Here is a 13,748-nt window from a genome sequence, read left to right as displayed (position 1 = left end):
ATGTTAAAATTTCATCCATATTGACCATTTTGGGATCGTTCGACATGTCCGGAGTCATCGTTTTTCATCCGAAAATTGATTTTTTGGACTGTACCAAAAATGATTCAAAATGTCAATTGGATCGTGCCTCATGTTGAATAACCACTTTTTAAAGCCTCACAGTGACGAAAATTGCCATTTTTACAGAGTTTTGATTACTCAAAAGCTTCAATTTTGACCCCGTTGAGGCACAGAAATGACTTTAAACACACTTATTTTAGTTGACAAAGTCGTAATTCACATCCAACAGTCATTTAGAGTCAAAAGATTAAATGTTAAAATTTCATCATTATAGACCATTTTGGGAACGTTCAACAGGTCCGGAGTCATCGTTTTTCTTCCGGAAATTGATTTTTTGAACTGTACCAAAAATGATTCAAAATGTCAATTGGATCGTGCCTCATGTTGAATAACCACTTTTTAAACCCTCACAGTGACCAAAATTTGCCATTTTTACAGAGTTTTGATTACTCAAAAGCTGCAATTTTGACCCCATTGAGGCACAGAAATGACTTTAAACACACTTATTTTAGTTGACAAAGTCATAATTCACATCCAACAGTCATTTAGAGTCAAAAGATTAAATGTTAAAATTTCATCATGATAGACCATTTTGTGAACGTTCGACAAGTCATCGTTTTTCATCCGAAAATTGATTTTTTGGACTGTACCAAAAATGATTCAAAATGTCAATTGGATCGTGCCTCATGTTGAATAACCACTTTTTAAACCCTCAGAGTGACCAAAATTGCTATTTTTACAGAGTTTTGCTTACTCAAAAGCTTCAATTTTGACCCGTTTCAGGCACAGAAATGACTTTAAACACACTTATTTTAGTTGAAAAAGTCATAATTCACATCCAACAGTCATTTACAGTCAAAAGATTAAATGTTAAAATTTCATCCATATTGACCATTTTGGGATCGTTCGACATGTCCGGAGTCATCGTTTTTCATCCGAAAATTGATTTTTTGGACTGTACCAAAAATCATTCAAAATGTTAATTGGATCGTGCCTCATGTCGAATAACCACTTTTTAAACCCTCACAGTGACCAAAATTGCCAATTTTACAGAGTTTTGCTTACTCAAAAGCTTCAATTTTGACCCATTTCAGGGACAGAAATGACTTTAAACACACTTATTTTAGTTGACAAAGTCATAATTCACATCCAACAGTCATTTAGAGTCAAAAGATTAAATGTTAAAATTTTATCCATATTGACCATTTTGGGATCGTTCGACATGTCCGGAGTCATCGTTTTTCATCCGAAAATTGATTTTTTGGACTGTACCAAAAATGATTCAAAATGTCAATTGGATCGTGCCTCATGTTGAATAACCACTTTTTAAACCCTCAGAGTGACCAAAATTGCCATTTTTACAGAGTTTTGCTTACTCAAAAGCTTCAAAGTTGACCCGTTTCAGGCACAGAAATGACTTTAAACACACTTATTTTAGTTGACAAAGTCATAATTCACATCCAACAGTCATTTACAGTCAAAAGATTAAATGTTAAAATTTCATCCATATTGACCATTTTGGGATCGTTGGACGTGTCCGGAGTCATCGTTTTTCATCCGAAAATTGATTTTTTGGACTGTACCAAAAATGATTCAAAATGTCAATTGGATCGTGCCTCATGTTGAATAACCACTTTTTAAACCCTCAGAGTGACCAAAATTGCCATTTTTACAGAGTTTTGCTTACTCAAAAGCTTCAATTTTGACCCGTTTCAGGCACAGAAATGACTTTAAACACACTTATTTTAGTTGAAAAAGTCATAATTCACATCCAACAGTCATTTACAGTCAAAAGATTAAATGTTAAAATTTCATCCATATTGACCATTTTGGGATCGTTCGACATGTCCGGAGTCATCGTTTTTCATCCGAAAATTGATTTTTTGGACTGTACCAAAAATTATTCAAAATGTCAATTGGATCGTGCCTCATGTTGAATAACCACTTTTTAAACCCTCAGAGTGACCAAAATTGCCATTTTTACAGAGTTTTGCTTACTCAAAAGCTTCAATTTTGACCCGTTTCAGGCACAGAAATGACTTTAAACACACTTATTTTAGTTGACAAAGTCATAATTCACACCCAACAGTCATTTACAGTCAAAAGATTAAATGTTAAAATTTCATCCATATTGACCATTTTGGGATCGTTCGACATGTCCGGAGTCATCGTTTTTCATCCGAAAATTGATTTTTTGGACTGTACCAAAAATGATTCAAAATGTCAATTGGATCGTGCCTCATGTTGAATAACCACTTTTTAAAGCCTCACAGTGACGAAAATTGCCATTTTTACAGAGTTTTGATTACTCAAAAGCTTCAATTTTGACCACGTTGAGGCACAGAAATGACTTTAAACACACTTATTTTAGTTGACAAAGTCGTAATTCACATCCAACAGTCATTTAGAGTCAAAAGATTAAATGTTAAAATTTCATCATTATAGACCATTTTGGGAACGTTCAACAGGTCCGGAGTCATCGTTTTTCTTCCGGAAATTGATTTTTTGAACTGTACCAAAAATGATTCAAAATGTCAATTGGATCGTGCCTCATGTTGAATAACCACTTTTTAAACCCTCACAGTGACCAAAATTTGCCATTTTTACAGAGTTTTGATTACTCAAAAGCTGCAATTTTGACCCCATTGAGGCACAGAAATGACTTTAAACACACTTATTTTAGTTGACAAAGTCATAATTCACATCCAACAGTCATTTAGAGTCAAAAGATTAAATGTTAAAATTTCATCATGATAGACCATTTTGTGAACGTTCGACAAGTCATCGTTTTTCATCCGAAAATTGATTTTTTGGACTGTACCAAAAATGATTCAAAATGTCAATTGGATCGTGCCTCATGTTGAATAACCACTTTTTAAACCCTCAGAGTGACCAAAATTGCTATTTTTACAGAGTTTTGCTTACTCAAAAGCTTCAATTTTGACCCGTTTCAGGCACAGAAATGACTTTAAACACACTTATTTTAGTTGAAAAAGTCATAATTCACATCCAACAGTCATTTACAGTCAAAAGATTAAATGTTAAAATTTCATCCATATTGACCATTTTGGGATCGTTCGACATGTCCGGAGTCATCGTTTTTCATCCGAAAATTGATTTTTTGGACTGTACCAAAAATCATTCAAAATGTTAATTGGATCGTGCCTCATGTCGAATAACCACTTTTTAAACCCTCACAGTGACCAAAATTGCCAATTTTACAGAGTTTTGCTTACTCAAAAGCTTCAATTTTGACCCATTTCAGGGACAGAAATGACTTTAAACACACTTATTTTAGTTGACAAAGTCATAATTCACATCCAACAGTCATTTAGAGTCAAAAGATTAAATGTTAACATTTTATCCATATTGACCATTTTGGGATCGTTCGACATGTCCGGAGTCATCGTTTTTCATCCGAAAATTGATTTTTTGGACTGTACCAAAAATGATTCAAAATGTCAATTGGATCGTGCCTCATGTTGAATAACCACTTTTTAAACCCTCAGAGTGACCAAAATTGCCATTTTTACAGAGTTTTGCTTACTCAAAAGCTTCAAAGTTGACCCGTTTCAGGCACAGAAATGACTTTAAACACACTTATTTTAGTTGACAAAGTCATAATTCACATCCAACAGTCATTTACAGTCAAAAGATTAAATGTTAAAATTTCATCCATATTGACCATTTTGGGATCGTTGGACGTGTCCGGAGTCATCGTTTTTCATCCGAAAATTGATTTTTTGGACTGTACCAAAAATGATTCAAAATGTCAATTGGATCGTGCCTCATGTTGAATAACCACTTTTTAAACCCTCAGAGTGACCAAAATTGCCATTTTTACAGAGTTTTGCTTACTCAAAAGCTTCAATTTTGACCCGTTTCAGGCACAGAAATGACTTTAAACACACTTATTTTAGTTGAAAAAGTCATAATTCACATCCAACAGTCATTTACAGTCAAAAGATTAAATGTTAAAATTTCATCCATATTGACCATTTTGGGATCGTTCGACATGTCCGGAGTCATCGTTTTTCATCCGAAAATTGATTTTTTGGACTGTACCAAAAATTATTCAAAATGTCAATTGGATCGTGCCTCATGTTGAATAACCACTTTTTAAACCCTCAGAGTGACCAAAATTGCCATTTTTACAGAGTTTTGCTTACTCAAAAGCTTCAAAGTTGACCCGTTTCAGGCACAGAAATGACTTTAAACACACTTATTTTAGTTGACAAAGTCATAATTCACATCCAACAGTCATTTAGAGTAAAAAGATTAAATGTTAAAATTTCATCATTATAGACCATTTTGGGAACGTTCAACAGGTCCTGAGTCATCGTTTTTCATCCGGAAATTGATTTTTTGGACTGTACTAAAAATGATTCAAAATGTCAATTGGATCGTGCCTCATGTTGAATAACCACTTTTTAAACCCTCACAGCGACCAAAATTGCCATTTTTACACAGTTATTATTACTCAAAAGCTTCAATTTTGACCCCTTTGAGGCACAGAAATGACTTAAAACACACTTATTTTAGTTGACAAAGTCATAATTCACATCCAACAGTCATTTAGAGTCAAAAGATTAAATGTTAAAATTTCATCATTATAGACCATTTTGTGAACGTTCGACAGGTCCGGAGTCATCGTTTTTCATCCGAAAATTGATTTTTTGGACTGTACCAAAAATGATTCAAAATGTCAATTGGATCGTGCCTCATGTTGAATAACCACTTTTTAAACCCTCAGAGTGACCAAAATTGCCATTTTTACAGAGTTTTGCTTACTCAAAGGCTTCAATTTTGACCCGTTTCAGGCACAGAAATGACTTTAAACACACTTATTTTAGTTGACAAAGTCATAATTCACATCCAACAGTCATTTAGAGTCAAAAGATTAAATGTTAACATTTTATCCATATTGACCATTTTGGGATCGTTCGACATGTCCGGAGTCATCGTTTTTCATCCGAAAATTGATTTTTTGGACTGTACCAAAAATGATTCAAAATGTCAATTGGATCGTGCCTCATGTTGAATAGCCACTTTTTAAACCCTCACAGTGACCAAAATTGCCATTTTTACACAGTTATTATTACTCAAAAGCTTCAATTTTGACCCCTTTGAGGCACAGAAATGACTTCAAACACACTTATTTTAGTTGTCAAAGTCATAATTCACATCCAACAGTCATTTACAGTCAAAAGATTAAATGTTAAAATTTCATCCATATTGACCATTTTGGGATCGTTCGACATGTCCGGAGTCATCGTTTTTCATCCGAAAATTGATTTTTTGGACTGTACCAAAAATGATTCAAAATGTCAATTGGATCGTGCCTCATGTTGAATAACCACTTTTTAAACCCTCACAGTGACCAAAATTGCCAATTTTACAGAGTTTTGCTTACTCAAAAGCATCAATTTTGACCCATTTCAGGCACAGAAATGACTTTAAACACACTTATTTTAGTTGACAAAGTCATAATTCACATCCAACAGTCATTTAGAGTCAAAAGATTAAATGTTAAAATTTTATCCATATTGACCATTTTGGGATCGTTCGACATGTCCGGAGTCATCGTTTTTCATCCGAAAATTGATTTTTTGGACTGTACCAAAAATGATTCAAAATGTCAATTGGATCGTGCCTCATGTTGAATAGCCACTTTTTAAACCCTCACAGTGACCAAAATTGCCATTTTTACACAGTAATTATTACTCAAAAGCTTCAATTTTGACCCCTTGAGGCACAGAAATGACTTAAAACACACTTATTTTAGTTGACAAAGTCATAATTCACAACCAACAGTCATTTAGAGTCAAAAGATTAAATGTTAAAATTTTATCCATATTGACCATTTTGGGATCGTTCGAAATGTCCGGAGTCATCGTTTTTCATCCGAAAATTGATTTTTTGGACTGTACCAAAAATGATTCAAAATGTCAATTGGATCGTGCCTCGTGTTGAATAACCACTTTTTAAACCCTCAGAGTGACCAAAATTGCCATTTTTACACAGTTATTATTACTCAAAAGCTTCAATTTTGACCCCTTTGAGGCACAGAAATGACTTAAAACACACTTATTTTAGTTGACAAAGCCATAATTCACATCCAACAGTCATTTAGAGTCAAAAGATTAAATGTTAAAATTTCATCATTATAGACCATTTTGGGAACGTTCAACAGGTCCTGAGTCATCGTTTTTCATCCGGAAATTGATTTTTTGGACTGTACCAAAAATGATTCAAAATGTCAATTGGATCGTGCCTCATGTTGAATAACCACTTTTTAAACCCTCACAGTGACCAAAATTGCCATTTTTACACAGTTATTATTACTCAAAAGCTTCAATTTTGACCCCTTTGAGGCACAGAAATGACTTAAAACACACGTATTTTAGTTGACAAAGTCATAATTCACATCCAACAGTCATTTAGAGTCAAAAGATTAAATGTTAAAATTTCATCATTATAGACCATTTTGTGAATGTTCGACAGGTCCGGAGTCATCGTTTTTCATCCGAAAATTGATTTTTTGGACTGTACCAAAAATGATTCAAAATGTCAATTGGATCGTGCCTCATGTTGAATAACCACTTTTTAAACCCTCAGAGTGACCAAAATTGCCATTTTTACAGAGTTTTGCTTACTCAAAAGCTTCAATTTTGACCCGTTTCAGGCACAGAAATGACTTTAAACACACTTATTTTAGTTGACAAAGTCATAATTCACACCCAACAGTCATTTACAGTCAAAAGATTAAATGTTAAAATTTCATCCATATTGACCATTTTGGGATCGTTCGACATGTCCGGAGTCATCGTTTTTCATCCGAAAATTGATTTTTTGGACTGTACCAAAAATGATTCAAAATGTCAATTGGATCGTGCCTCATGTTGAATAACCACTTTTTAAAGCCTCACAGTGACCAAAATTGCCATTTTTACAGAGTTTTGATTACTCAAAAGCTTCAATTTTGACCCGTTTCAGGCACAGAAATGACTTTAAACACACTTATTTTAGTTGACAAAGTCATAATTCACATCCAACAGTCATTTAGAGTCAAAAGATTAAATGTTAAAATTTCATCCATATTGACCATTTTTGGATCGTTCGACATGTCCGGAGTCATTGTTTTTCATCCGAAAATTGATTTTTTGGACTGTACAAAAATGATTCAAAATGTCAATTGGATCGTGCCTCATGTTGAATAACCACTTTTTAAACCCTCAGAGTGACCAACATTGCCATTTTTACAGAGTTTTGCTTATTTAAAAGCTTCAATGTTGACCCGTTTCAGGCACAGAAAAGACTTTAAACACACTTATTTTAGTTGACAAAGTCATAATTCACATCCAACAGTCATTTACAGTCAAAAGATTAAATGTTAAAATTTCATCCATATTGACCATTTTGGGATCGTTGGACGTGTCCGGAGTCATCGTTTTTCATACGAAAATTGATTTTTTGGACTGTACCAAAAATGATTCAAAATGTCAATTGGATCGTGCCTCATGTTGAATAACCACTTTTTAAACCCTCAGAGTGACCAAAATTTGCCATTTTTACAGAGTTTTGATTACTCAAAAGCTGCAATTTTGACCCATTTCAGGCACAGAAATGACTTTAAACACACTTATTTTAGTTGACAAAGTCATAATTCACATCCAACAGTCATTTAGAGTCAAAAGATTAAATGTTAAAATTTCATCCATATTGACCATTTTGGGATCGTTCGACATGTCCGGAGTCATCGTTTTTCATCCGAAAATTGATTTTTTGGACTGTACCAAAAATGATTCAAAATGTCAATTGGATCGTGCCTCATGTTGAATAGCCACTTTTTAAACCCTCACAGTGACCAAAATTGCCATTTTTACACAGTTATTATTACTCAAAAGCTTCAATTTTGACCCCTTGAGGCACAGAAATGACTTAAAACACACTTATTTTAGTTGACAAAGTCATAATTCACAACCAACAGTCATTTAGAGTCAAAAGATTAAATGTTAAAATTTCATCATTATAGACCATTTTGGGAACGTTCAACAGGTCCTGAGTCATCGTTTTTCATCCGGAAATTGATTTTTTGGACTGTACCAAAAATGATTCAAAATGTCAATTGGATCGTGCCTCATGTTGAATAACCACTTTTTAAACCCTCACAGTGACCAAAATTGCCAATTTTACAGAGTTTTGCTTACTCAAAAGCATCAATTTTGACCCATTTCAGGCACAGAAATGACTTTAAACACACTTATTTTAGTTGACAAAGTCATAATTCACATCCAACAGTCATTTAGAGTCAAAAGATTAAATGTTAAAATTGTATCCATATTGACCATTTTGGGATCGTTCGAAATGTCCGGAGTCATCGTTTTTCATCCGAAAATTGATTTTTTGGACTGTACCAAAAATGATTCAAAATGTCAATTGGATCGTGCCTCGTGTTGAATAACCACTTTTTAAACCCTCAGAGTGACCAAAATTGCCATTTTTACAGAGTTTTGCTTACTCAAAAGCTTCAATTTTGACCCGTTTCAGGCACAGAAATGACTTTAAACACACTTATTTTAGTTGACAAAGTCATAATTCACATCCAACAGTCATTTACAGTCAAAAGATTAAATGTTAAAATTTCATCCATATTGACCATTTTGGGATCGTTGGACGTGTCCGGAGTCATCGTTTTTCATCCGAAAATTGATTTTTTGGACTGTACCAAAAATGATTCAAAATGTCAATTGGATCGTGCCTCATGTTGAATAACCACTTTTTAAACCCTCACAGTGACCAAAATTTGCCATTTTTACAGAGTTTTGAATACTCAAAAGCTGCAATTTTGAACCCTTTGAGGCACAGAAATAACTTTAAACACACTTATTTTAGTTGACAAAGTCATAATTCACATCCAACAGTCATTTAGAGGCAAAAGATTAAATGTTAAAATTTCATCCATATTGACCATTTTGGGAACGTTCAACAGGTCCTGAGTCATCGTTTTTCATCCGGAAATTGATTTTTTGGACTGTACCAAAAATGATTCAAAATGTCAATTGGATCGTGCCTCATGTTGAATAACCACTTTTTAAACCCTCACAGTGACCAAAATTGCCATTTTTACACAGTTATTATTACTCAAAAGCTTCAATTTTGACCCCCTTGAGGCACAGAAATGACTTAAAACACACGTATTTTAGTTGACAAAGTCATAATTCACATCCAACAGTCATTTAGAGTCAAAAGATTAAATGTTAAAATTTCATCATTATAGACCATTTTGTGAATGTTCGACAGGTCCGGAGTCATCGTTTTTCATCCGAAAATTGATTTTTTGGACTGTACCAAAAATAATTCAAAATGTCAATTGGATCGTGCCTCATGTTGAATAACCACTTTTTAAACCCTCAGAGTGACCAAAATTGCCATTTTTACAGAGTTTTGCTTACTCAAAAGCTTCAATTTTGACCCGTTTCAGGCACAGAAATGACTTTAAACACACTTATTTTAGTTGACAAAGTCATAATTCACACCCAACAGTCATTTACAGTCAAAAGATTAAATGTTAAAATTTCATCCATATTGACCATTTTGGGATCGTTCGACATGTCCGGAGTCATCGTTTTTCATCCAAAAATTGATTTTTTGGACTGTACCAAAAATGATTCAAAATGTCAATTGGATCGTGCCTCATGTTGAATAACCACTTTTTAAAGCCTCACAGTGACCAAAATTGCCATTTTTACAGAGTTTTGATTACTCAAAAGCTTCAATTTTGACCCGTTTCAGGCACAGAAATGACTTTAAACACACTTATTTTAGTTGACGAAGTCATAATTCACATCCAACAGTCATTTAGAGTCAAAAGATTAAATGTTAAAATTTCATCCATATTGACCATTTTGGGATCGTTGGACGTGTCCGGAGTCATCGTTTTTCATACGAAAATTGATTTTTTGGACTGTACCAAAAATGATTCAAAATGTCAATTGGATCGTGCCTCATGTTGAATAACCACTTTTTAAACCCTCAGAGTGACCAAAATTTGCCATTTTTACAGAGTTTTGATTACTCAAAAGCTGCAATTTTGACCCATTTCAGGCACAGAAATGACTTTAAACACACTTATTTTAGTTGACAAAGTCATAATTCACATCCAACAGTCATTTAGAGTCAAAAGATTAAATGTTAAAATTTCATCCATATTGACCATTTTGGGATCGTTCGACATGTCCGGAGTCATCGTTTTTCATCCGAAAATTGATTTTTTGGACTGTACCAAAAATGATTCAAAATGTCAATTGGATCGTGCCTCATGTTGAATAGCCACTTTTTAAACCCTCACAGTGACCAAAATTGCCATTTTTACAGAGTTATGATTACTCAAAAGCTTCAATTTTGACCCCTTTGAGGCACAGAAATGACTTAAAACACACTTATTTTAGTTGACAAAGTCATAATTCACATCCAACAGTCATTTAGAGTCAAAAGATTAAATGTTAAAATTTCATCATTATAGACCATTTTGGGAACGTTCAACAGGTCCGGAGTCATCGTTTTTCATCCGGAAATTGATTTTTTGAACTGTACCAAAAATGATTCAAAATGTCAATTGTTTCGTGCCTCATGTTGAATAACCACTTTTTAAACCCTCACAGTGACCAAAATTTGCCATTTTTACAGAGTTTTGATTACTCAAAAGCTGCAATTTTGACCCCATTGAGGCACAGAAATGACTTTAAACACACTTATTTTAGTTGACAAAGTCATAATTCACATCCAACAGTCATTTAGAGTCAAAAGATTAAATGTTAAAATTTCATCATGATAGACCATTTTGGGAACGTTCAACAGGTCCTGAGTCATCGTTTTTCATCCGGAAATTGATTTTTTGGACTGTACCAAAAATGATTCAAAATGTCAATTGGATCGTGCCTCATGTTGAATAACCACTTTTTAAACCCTCACAGTGACCAAAATTGCCAATTTTACAGAGTTTTGCTTACTCAAAAGCATCAATTTTGACCCATTTCAGGCACAGAAATGACTTTAAACACACTTATTTTAGTTGACAAAGTCATAATTCACATCCAACAGTCATTTAGAGTCAAAAGATTAAATGTTAAAATTTTATCCATATTGACCATTTTGGGATCGTTCGAAATGTCCGGAGTCATCGTTTTTCATCCGAAAATTGATTTTTTGGACTGTACCAAAAATGATTCAAAATGTCAATTGGATCGTGCCTCGTGTTGAATAACCACTTTTTAAACCCTCAGAGTGACCAAAATTGCCATTTTTACAGAGTTTTGCTTACTCAAAAGCTTCAATTTTGACCCGTTTCAGGCACAGAAATGACTTTAAACACACTTATTTTAGTTGACAAAGTCATAATTCACATCCAACAGTCATTTACAGTCAAAAGATTAAATGTTAAAATTTCATCCATATTGACCATTTTGGGATCGTTGGACGTGTCCGGAGTCATCGTTTTTCATCCGAAAATTGATTTTTTGGACTGTACCAAAAATGATTCAAAATGTCAATTGGATCGTGCCTCATGTTGAATAACCACTTTTTAAACCCTCACAGTGACCAAAATTTGCCATTTTTACAGAGTTTTGAATACTCAAAAGCTGCAATTTTGACCCCTTTGAGGCACAGAAATAACTTTAAACACACTTATTTTAGTTGACAAAGTCATAATTCACATCCAACAGTCATTTAGAGGCAAAAGATTAAATGTTAAAATTTCATCCATATTGACCATTTTGGGATCGTTCGACATGTCCGGAGTCATCGTTTTTCATCCGAAAATTGATTTTTTGGACTGTACCAAAAATGATTCAAAATGTCAATTGGATCGTGCCTCATGTTGAATAGCCACTTTTTAAACCCTCACAGTGACCAAAATTGCCATTTTTACACAGTTATTATTACTCAAAAGCTTCAATTTTGACCCCTTTGAGGCACAGAAATGACTTAAAACACACTTATTTTAGTTGACAAAGTCATAATTCACATCCAACAGTCATTTAGAGTCAAAAGATTTATTGTTAAAATTTCATCATTATAGACCATTTTGGGAACGTTCAACAGGTCCTGAGTCATCGTTTTTCATCCGGAAATTGATTTTTTGGACTGTACCAAAAATGATTCAAAATGTCAATTGGATCGTGCCTCATGTTGAATAACCACTTTTTAAACCCTCACAGTGACCAAAATTGCCATTTTTACACAGTTATTATTACTCAAAAGCTTCAATTTTGACCCCTTTGAGGCACAGAAATGACTTAAAACACACGTATTTTAGTTGACAAAGTCATAATTCACATCCAACAGTCATTTAGAGTCAAAAGATTGAATGTTAAAATTTCATCATTATAGACCATTTTGTGAATGTTCGACAGGTCCGGAGTCATGGTTTTTCATCCGAAAATTGATTTTTTGGACTGTACCAAAAATAATTCCAAATGTCAATTGGATCGTGCCTCATGTTGAATAACCACTTTTTAAACCCTCAGAGTGACCAAAATTGCCATTTTTACAGAGTTTTGCTTACTCATAAGCTTCAATTTTGACCCGTTTCAGGCACAGAAATGACTTTAAACACACTTATTTTAGTTGACAAAGTCATAATTCACACCCAACAGTCATTTACAGTCAAAAGATTAAATGTTAAAATTTCATCCATATTGACCATTTTGGGATCGTTCGACATGTCCGGAGTCATCGTTTTTCATCCAAAAATTGATTTTTTGGACTGTACCAAAAATGATTCAAAATGTCAATTGGATCGTGCCTCATGTTGAATAACCACTTTTTAAAGCCTCACAGTGACCAAAATTGCCATTTTTACAGAGTTTTGATTACTCAAAAGCTTCAATTTTGACCCGTTTCAGGCACAGAAATGACTTTAAACACACTTATTTTAGTTGACAAAGTCATAATTCACATCCAACAGTCATTTAGAGTCAAAAGATTAAATGTTAAAATTTCATCCATATTGACCATTTTTGGATCGTTCGACATGTCCGGAGTCATCGTTTTTCATCCGAAAATTGATTTTTTGGACTGTACAAAAAATGATTCAAAATGTCAATTGGATCGTGCCTCATGTTGAATAACCACTTTTTAAACCCTCAGAGTGACCAACATTGCCATTTTTACAGAGTTTTGCTTACTCAAAAGCTTCAATGTTGACCTGTTTCAGGCACAGAAAAGACTTTAAACACACTTATTTTAGTTGACAAAGTCATAATTCACATCCAACAGTCATTTACAGTCAAAAGATTAAATGTTAAAATTTCATCCATATTGACCATTTTGGGATCGTTGGACGTGTCCGGAGTCATCGTTTTTCATACGAAAATTGATTTTTTGGACTGTACCAAAAATGATTCAAAATGTCAATTGGATCGTGCCTCATGTTGAATAACCACTTTTTAAACCCTCAGAGTGACCAAAATTTGCCATTTTTACAGAGTTTTGATTACTCAAAAGCTGCAATTTTGACCCATTTCAGGCACAGAAATGACTTTAAACACACTTATTTTAGTTGACAAAGTCATAATTCACATCCAACAGTCATTTAGAGTCAAAAGATTAAATGTTAAAATTTCATCCATATTGACCATTTTGGGATCGTTCGACATGTCCGGAGTCATCGTTTTTCATCCGAA

This window comes from Lissotriton vulgaris, unplaced genomic scaffold (assembly GCF_964263255.1).
Source record: "Lissotriton vulgaris unplaced genomic scaffold, aLisVul1.2 SCAFFOLD_184, whole genome shotgun sequence".
In the NCBI taxonomy this organism is placed as follows: Eukaryota; Metazoa; Chordata; class Amphibia; order Caudata; family Salamandridae; genus Lissotriton; species Lissotriton vulgaris.
Note: the sequence above shows the minus strand (reverse complement) of the source record.